The sequence below is a fragment of the Cryptomeria japonica genome, chromosome 2 (assembly GCF_030272615.1).
Source record: "Cryptomeria japonica chromosome 2, Sugi_1.0, whole genome shotgun sequence".
NCBI classification, from domain to species: Eukaryota; Viridiplantae; Streptophyta; class Pinopsida; order Cupressales; family Cupressaceae; genus Cryptomeria; species Cryptomeria japonica.
In genome coordinates this window covers 41,628,466-41,636,683 of record NC_081406.1, presented here as the reverse complement: position 1 = coordinate 41,636,683, position 8,218 = coordinate 41,628,466, and positions in this window count along the sequence as shown.

The window sequence follows — 8,218 nt, the reverse complement described above, 5'->3', positions numbered from 1 at the left end:
AGAATCATGCATAGATAGGATGCATTTCATGGTAAAATTAATTTAAAGCATCCCTCATTCTTGCATTCGTCATCCCTAAGCCACTTTGTTCAGTGATTTGAGAGCAAAGGAATTGGCTTGAGGGACCTTGTGAGATAGAGAAGCATGGAACCTACCTTGGGAAGTTGAGTCATTCTTCATGACTTCATAACTTGCACCAAGAAGTCCTGTGGGTGTGTGAATGAGCTCTTTGAGACCACATTTTCACATTTTAAGTTTCATTCCCCCACTTTTCCCGAACACATTTCTGGCATCACTTACAAAATACCCCGATTTGAACCACCAACCCTTGAACAAAATATCGAAGAGGAGTTCGTTCCTTTTATCACAAAAAACTTTTATTAGATGCATGCTGTTACTCGCTCTCAACAAAACAAATAGAGCAAAATGCAACCAGAGTCCAACATGAATCAAAGATTATCAAATCCTTTCAAGTGTCCAAATCTAGAGGACACAGAAATTTTTGAGGAACTCCTCCAAGAATGTCAAGAAAGTGCTTCATTTCAAAAACTTGTGGAAAGACTCATGAAAAATGACAAGGAAAAATATTTGCTCATGCTCACAAGCAAATGAGTTAAAATTCCTGAAGACTTTGACTCTGACACTTTTAGAACAAGGTCTCGACATTATGATTATCAAGAACGACAAAGAGAGGAAGAAGCCCCTGACCCGAAACAAACATACATGAGAAAAATATACCGGAACAGAATTTGCCCGAGCAAGATATCCCTGAGCAAAACATCCCTGAACCAAACATACCGTTCCAAACACCATTTCAGCTTAGAACTAATAAAAGGGAAGAACCCTTCCCTCGGAAAAATAATGCACCTTTGATTTCTCTCACTCAACAAATGCAAATGTTACAAAGACAAATGCAACACATGCAACAAGGGACAACAATACGATTCTCCTTAACTGAAATTTGTCCTTATCCGTTTGATAGACGATTAAACATGGTACCTTTTCCCCCAAACTTAGACATTCCAAAATTTGACAAATATGATGGGAAAAGCGATCCCCATGATCATGTTTGAGAATTGTGTACCATGAGTCTTGAATTCGCCCATGATGACACCTATTTGATGAGGTTATTCCCAAGAAGCTTGGGAGGACAAACAATGGAATGGTTATCCAAAATCACACCTCCTGTCAGATCATTTGATGAATTAGTCAACAAATTCATAACTCAATATTCCTATAACATTCAGCACGCTATCACCATGTTAGATGTCTGTAACACCAAATAGAAAAATAATGAAACATTCATGGTATTCCTTCAACGTTGGCGGCGTATGGTTTCACGATATCCTTGAGATGTGCTTGAAAAGGAAAAGATGGAGATTTTCATCGACAACTTGAATAGTGAGATGAGTTACATACTCAAACTTCAATGCATACCATCTTTTGCAGAATTGATTGAGAATGGCATCCAAGTAGAAGAGGCATGTGTCAAGAAAGGAACATTGAAATTGTTCAAAGAAGGAACAAGTTCATCCAATTACAACAACCAAAACAACAACAACTTAGACAAATCTAGATTCTGGACCAGAAACAAAAAACACTGGAAATGAATCAAATGAACCAAAATCCAAGCAACCAATGCTATTGTTATTAGATAATCCTCAAGCTACAAAGAATCCCAAAGGTGCTAACCAAGGCACTAACACTTATGCACCAAATACCAATCAAGATCAACTCAACACAAACAACACCAACAATGCCCAAAACAATAATACCAATTGAGGACTTAATCCAAACTCATGAGGTAATGCAAACAACTTTTCAAAACGCATTTACACACCACTAGGGCAATCACTGGAGTCAACATTCATAGAACTCCTGGCAAACAACAACTTTGAACCACAAATCAAACCACCCTGGTGGAATGACTCCCACTTTTGTGATTTTCATTGCAACAAAGGTCATCTAAACAAATGATTGCATGAGACTGAAAAAAATTGTTCAAGACATGATTGATAGAGGCGATTTAACAGTAGATGGTCTCAAGACAAATGGTGACCATGGAGCCTTTAAAAATCCTCTTCCAAACTATAACAAGGATGGAGCTTCAACCTCAAATGATACATGTGGAGCTTATATCAATCACATATACAATAACACCATCAATCATATATCAGTCGAGGACAATCAAGTCAATGTTATCACAATCAAGGACAAGCGTGAACATGAATCCGTCAATGTAACAACCAGAGCTAAAAAATATGTGTTGAAGGGGAATATGTTAGCAGGAAACACCATACCCAAAATTTAATATGATCTAGTGAGTCAACTGTGCAAAACTCCTGCTCAAATATCTATACTGGAGTTACTGAAAATTTCACCAAAACATAAAGACATCTTGGAACAAGCGTTATTAGAAACAAATGTACCTCAAGATCTGGATGCTGACAAATTGCAAGCCATGGTAGCTCATATGAGAGGGGCTCATAACCTCACTTTTTTTGAGCATGATAATATCTCATTGAGCCATCCACACAATACTCCACTCCATATTGAAGTCTTGGTCTACAAGCATCGAGTCAAAAGAGTATTAATAGATGGAGGAGGTGGACTCAATATTTGTACCTTTAAACTTATCTATGCATTAGGCTTCTCCAAGCAATCTATTTATCCATGCAAAAAGATCACTATCAAAGCATATGATGATGAAGAGAGATCATCCAAAGGAACAATAATGTTTCCAATTCAAGTAGGACCAATACAAAAGGACACTATGTGCCAAGTCTTAGACATAGACCTCACATACAATATCTTATGGGTTGACCTTGGATACATGAAATGTAAAGTTCAGATGCCAATAGCTAGTAAGATGAGAGGGGGGGGGGGGTGAATCATACAAACTTAATCTTCAATATATTTAACAAATTCAACCTCGGTAACTTATACTTCAACAATATAACCAAAAACTGCTAAACATGCTAACTCATAAACACATAATCATCATAACACATATAACACTAGATTTAACATGGAAACCCAAATAGGGAAAAACCACTGTGGGATTTCAGACCGACTAAGAAATATACTCTTCTAGAGTATTGTCAGTTAAAAGCAAATCCTGTTAAAGATTACGAACACATTGCTAGATGTGACCCGGTTAAGGGATTTCCCTCAGATTTGTTAGGATCTTCACTTTGTTAGAAGTGACCTTGTCAAAGGATTTCAAACACTCATGTAGAATGTTACCTTGCTAGAGTATTTACAAATAAAACTGTTAAGTCTACCCGGTTAAGAGATTTTCTGTCACTTTACAAAATAACAGTAATAAAAATATATCTGCAACTTCACATCTAAAATGCTAAAGAAGATTCTTATTTGCTCAAAACAATCTTGTCATAGGACTTATCTTGTCCCTCTGGTGGGCTCCCTACTCTGTTAATCAAACAAGTCTTCAAGCTTCTTTGCTTGGTAATCACCATGTAGCATCCCTGTGCTTACACTTGCCCGCATACTTTGTTTATCAACAATTCCTTATTTATAAACAATTTGCTAACCGCTGAATCTCCTTGATCACATTTCCCATGATCAATCTTAGCCATCAGATCATCAACCTTGACTAGGTTTAATGTATCCTTCGATCTGAAAATGTTTTACCTCACCTTGGAACTTGCATTCCTTCCTAGGAACTTGTGCTAGGTTATTGCGGTTCAATCTGTGCTGTAGATCTTCCTCTTGATTTTCCATTGCCGTAGATACTTAAAAAACTTCATGTGCGGCATACCAATCATTTAATCATCTCCAACTCATCAACATCCTTCGTTAAATAATGCTTTTATTCATCCAATACGATTTGTCATAACTAGGTTGTTACTTGGTAAATTCTAAACTTTACTCGGTAGACATTCTGCCTTCTTTAACCCATATCGATAACCTTAGGGTTTACCATCTAGGTTCTTAGGGTTTACCGACTAAGTTTTTTGCTCGGTGACATAGTATAGTATTAACTTTACAATCAACAAAATATGTAGGATATGAAAACAATCAAAATATCATGATCTCATCATTGTCTAACTTAGTAATAGTTGCCCATTTGAATAACTTATTTCTCCCCTTATTCATCATATTCTTTCCGTGTCTTTTACTGACATCTTAATTCTCTTCAAATCAATCTTCTCAAGATATGACAACATCATACTGAATTAGAAAATCAATTTCTTGACATCAATGACAAAATAATGTTATAAAGATAGTTATCATCCTTTTTCAGTTATATCAATAATCTCCAACAACCTTCTCAATATCCTTATTCAAATACCAACAATCTCCTTTCTATTGAAATGCCAACAATCTCCCCCTTTGGCATTGGTGGCAAAACCAACAATTAAATGGCAATACCAACTTGATTTATTCCAACTGATTTGGATTCAGATTGCTGTTAGATTTCTCCTGTTATCCTTGAGCTGTTAAAATCTTATGAAGTCTTCTAGACTTTCTCCCTCTTTCATTAGTCTTCTGAGCTGTTATCTTGTATTTAGTCTTCTCCCTTTTTCAGTAATCTTCTCCTCCTATCATTAGTCTTTTGTTATCTTCTTCATTTAGGGCTTTACCATTTAGTCTACCATTTAGTCTTCTCCCCCTTTGACAACAATGCCAAAAAGTAACAGAACTAAATCATGAACTCTTCTGCTGTGAAGGACTTGCTTTTGTTGTGTTACACATGTATCATCTCAGTTTCGATCAGAACAACCTTTCCTTCAATACTATTTCTTGCACACCTTTAGAAAACCTCCTAAAGTGCATAAATCAACATCAATCCACACATAATATTCTATAGATTCATTGAATTGATGATTTCACTGAACTCTGTCAGTGAGTAGAAGATAGGGGTAGGACCCCTAACTTTCTTTTGAGATACTGAAAAGTTTCCCTTGGCAGTGGTTTTGTAAAGATGTCTGCTATTTGCTCCTTTGATCTTATATATTCCAACACAACTTTCTTCTCTTGAACTTCTTCTCTGAGATAATGATACTTTACAGAGATATGTTTTATCTTAGAGTGCATTACTAGATTCTTTGAAATGTTAATGGCACTTGTATTATCAAAGAATATAGTTACTGGCTCGGTAACCTTCTCATTTATACCTTCCAACAGTTGCTTGATCCATGCTATATTGGTACAATTCAATGCTGCAGCAACATATTCAGCTTCAACTGTTGACTGTGAAATACATCCTTGTTTCTTGCTAAGCCAACTCACTAGTCTATCTCCCAAGAAGAAAGCTCCACCACTTGTGCTTTTCCTGTCATCAATGTTGCCTGCCCAATCAGCATCAGTATAAACTTTTAAATCAAAATCATTCCTCTTTTCATATACTAAGCCATAATCTTTAGTGCCTCTCAGGCATCTGAAAATTCTCTTGATTGCTGTCATATGGGTTTCTTTGGGATCTGCATAGAATCTTGTAACAATACCTACTGCATGTGCTATATCTGGTCTACTATGCACAACATATTGTAACTTTCCAATCATGGATCGGTAAAGTGTTTCATCAATAGATGTAGATTCATCATTCTTTGATAGTTTACAGTTAGTATTCATAGGAGTAATTACAGGTTTAGAATCCTCCATTCCAAATTTCTTCAAAATTTCCTTTATGTACTTGGATTGAGTAATGAAAATCTCATCTTTCATTTGCAGTATCTGTAAACCTATAAAATACTTTATCTCACTAATTAGTGACATCTCAAATTCTTTGCACATTTCATTTCCAAAGTTCTTGCATAAGGAGTCATTACCACAAAAAATAATATCATCAACAAATATGGCTGAGATCAGTATTCCATTTTCCACATCATTCTTCATGTACATATTATTGTTTTCACTTGTCCTTATAAATCCAATCTTGATCAAATAAGAGTGCAGTCTTTCATACCATGCTCTAGGTGCTTGTTTCAGACCATATAAGGCTTTATTTAATTTACATACCTGATCTTTACTCCTGTCTTCAACAAATCCTTTAGGTTGTTCAATATAAACTTCTTCTTCTAGTATACCATTTAAAAATGCAGATTTAACATCCATTTGATATACCTTGAAATTTTTGAAAGCCGCATATGCCAAGAATGTTCTTACTCCCTCAAGTCTAGCCATAGGTGCAAAAGTCTCACCATAATCTATTCCTTCTTCTTGAGCATAACCTTTGCAAACTAGTCTCGCTTTGTTTCGAATGACCTCACCTTTTTCATTTAGCTTGTTTTTGAAAATCCACTTTCTACCGATTACATTTTTGTCCTTCGGTCTTGGGACCAGTGTCGATGTTTCATTCTTCTTGATTTGATCAATCTCTTCTGTCATAGCATTTACCCAATCTTCACTATTAAATGCCTCTTTTATTATTCTCGGTTCAAATTCAGATATCAGACATGTGTTATGTCTCAGTTTGTTCCCTGTCATCATTGGATCATCCTTATCTCCTATAATCTGACTTGATGCATGATGTCTTCTGACATATTTAGCTAATATAGGCTCGGTAGGCTCTATATGATCTTCTTCACCACTTGGTAACTAGACATTATCTTCATTTTCTTCAGCAACTTTCTTGGTAGGACTTCTCGGTTGAACATAAACAAATTCTTCATAATTTTCTGGTTCTTTGGAATTTCCTTCATCATTTCTTTCTGCAAATTCATCAATTTTCACATTTGCACTTTCTACTATTTTGTTAGATGATTTGATCAGACATTTAAATGCTTTACTTCTAGAAGAATAACCAAGAAATGTTCCTTCTTCACTTTTCTGATCAAACTTTCCATTTCTCTCATCTTTGAGTACATAGCGTCTACTTCCAAAGGTTTTAAAATAACTTACATTAGGTTTCTTGTCATACCAGATTTCATATGGTGTCTTCATAGTTCCTTTCTTCAGTTGTACTCGGTTCAGGGTGTAAACTGCAGTGCTGATTGCTTCTCTCCAAAATGTTTGAGGTACCCTCTTTTTTATCATCAGGGTTCTGGCACAATCTACAATTGATCTGTTTCTTCTCTCAGCTATCCCATTTTTCTAAGGTGTTCTCGGTGCAGATACTTGCCTTTTTATACCATGATCATTGTAGAATATGTTAAATTCATCAGAAGTGAATTCTCCTCCTCTATCAGATCTAAGACATTTCTGTTGTCTTCCTGTTTCATTTTCAACTCTTGCCTTGTACCATTTAAACATTTGAAAATCTTTTGGTTTCTCTTTTAAAAACATAACTAACATCATCCTTGAGTAATCATCCACAAATAATATGAAATATTTATCACCATAATAACTTTGAAGTTTCATGGGACCACAAAGATCAGTGTGTACTAGATCTAAAATTCCTTTAGAAGTGTAGGACTTACTTGTAAAGCTTGATCTTGTCATCTTACCCATCTGGCATCCTCAACACATAGCATTCTCAGGTTTTTCTAGGCTCGGTAGACCTCTTACTCGGTGCTTCTTACTTATTTTGATCGGATTATCAAAATTTACATGACAAAACCTTTTATGCCATAACCAGGTATCTTCTATTTTTGCATATAGACATTTGTTCCGAGTTGAGTCAAGATGAAATGTATTACCTTTTGTTTGTGTCCCAGTAGCAGCCAACTTTCCATGTTTGTCATGAACTTTGACACATCCCTTCTAGAATTCTGTTTGGTATCCTGTATTGTTTAGCTGTGCTACACTCAACAAATTTTATTTCAAACCTTCAACCCAGTATACATCATCACATTTAGCATTGTCAAGAAGTGTGATAGAGCCTTTACCTTTTACCGGACATGGTGCATCATTACGAAATCTTACATAGCCTCCATCATAATCTTCTAATTTAACAAACTTGTGTTTATCACCTATCATGTGATGTGAGCATCCACTGTCTATGATCCAAGAATCATTATTATTTATGTGAGATATTAGGGCTTTTTCTTCATACCTTTCTTCATCTGATCCATCCTTAATAGCCACATAAACAACTTCCTCTGTATCAATTTCATCAGATTTATCTTCGTTGGATTCCTCATCAACTACTAGGCATGTCTTTCTGTCTCTCCTTTTGAAGTCTCGGTGTCCTCTGTATTGGTTGTCTTTCTGCCTGTTATCTCGGTATTCTCTCTTTTCACTAGATTCTTTGTCAGGACAGTTAGAAGCCATATGTCCTATTTTATCACAATTGAAATATTTTAAAGGTAGC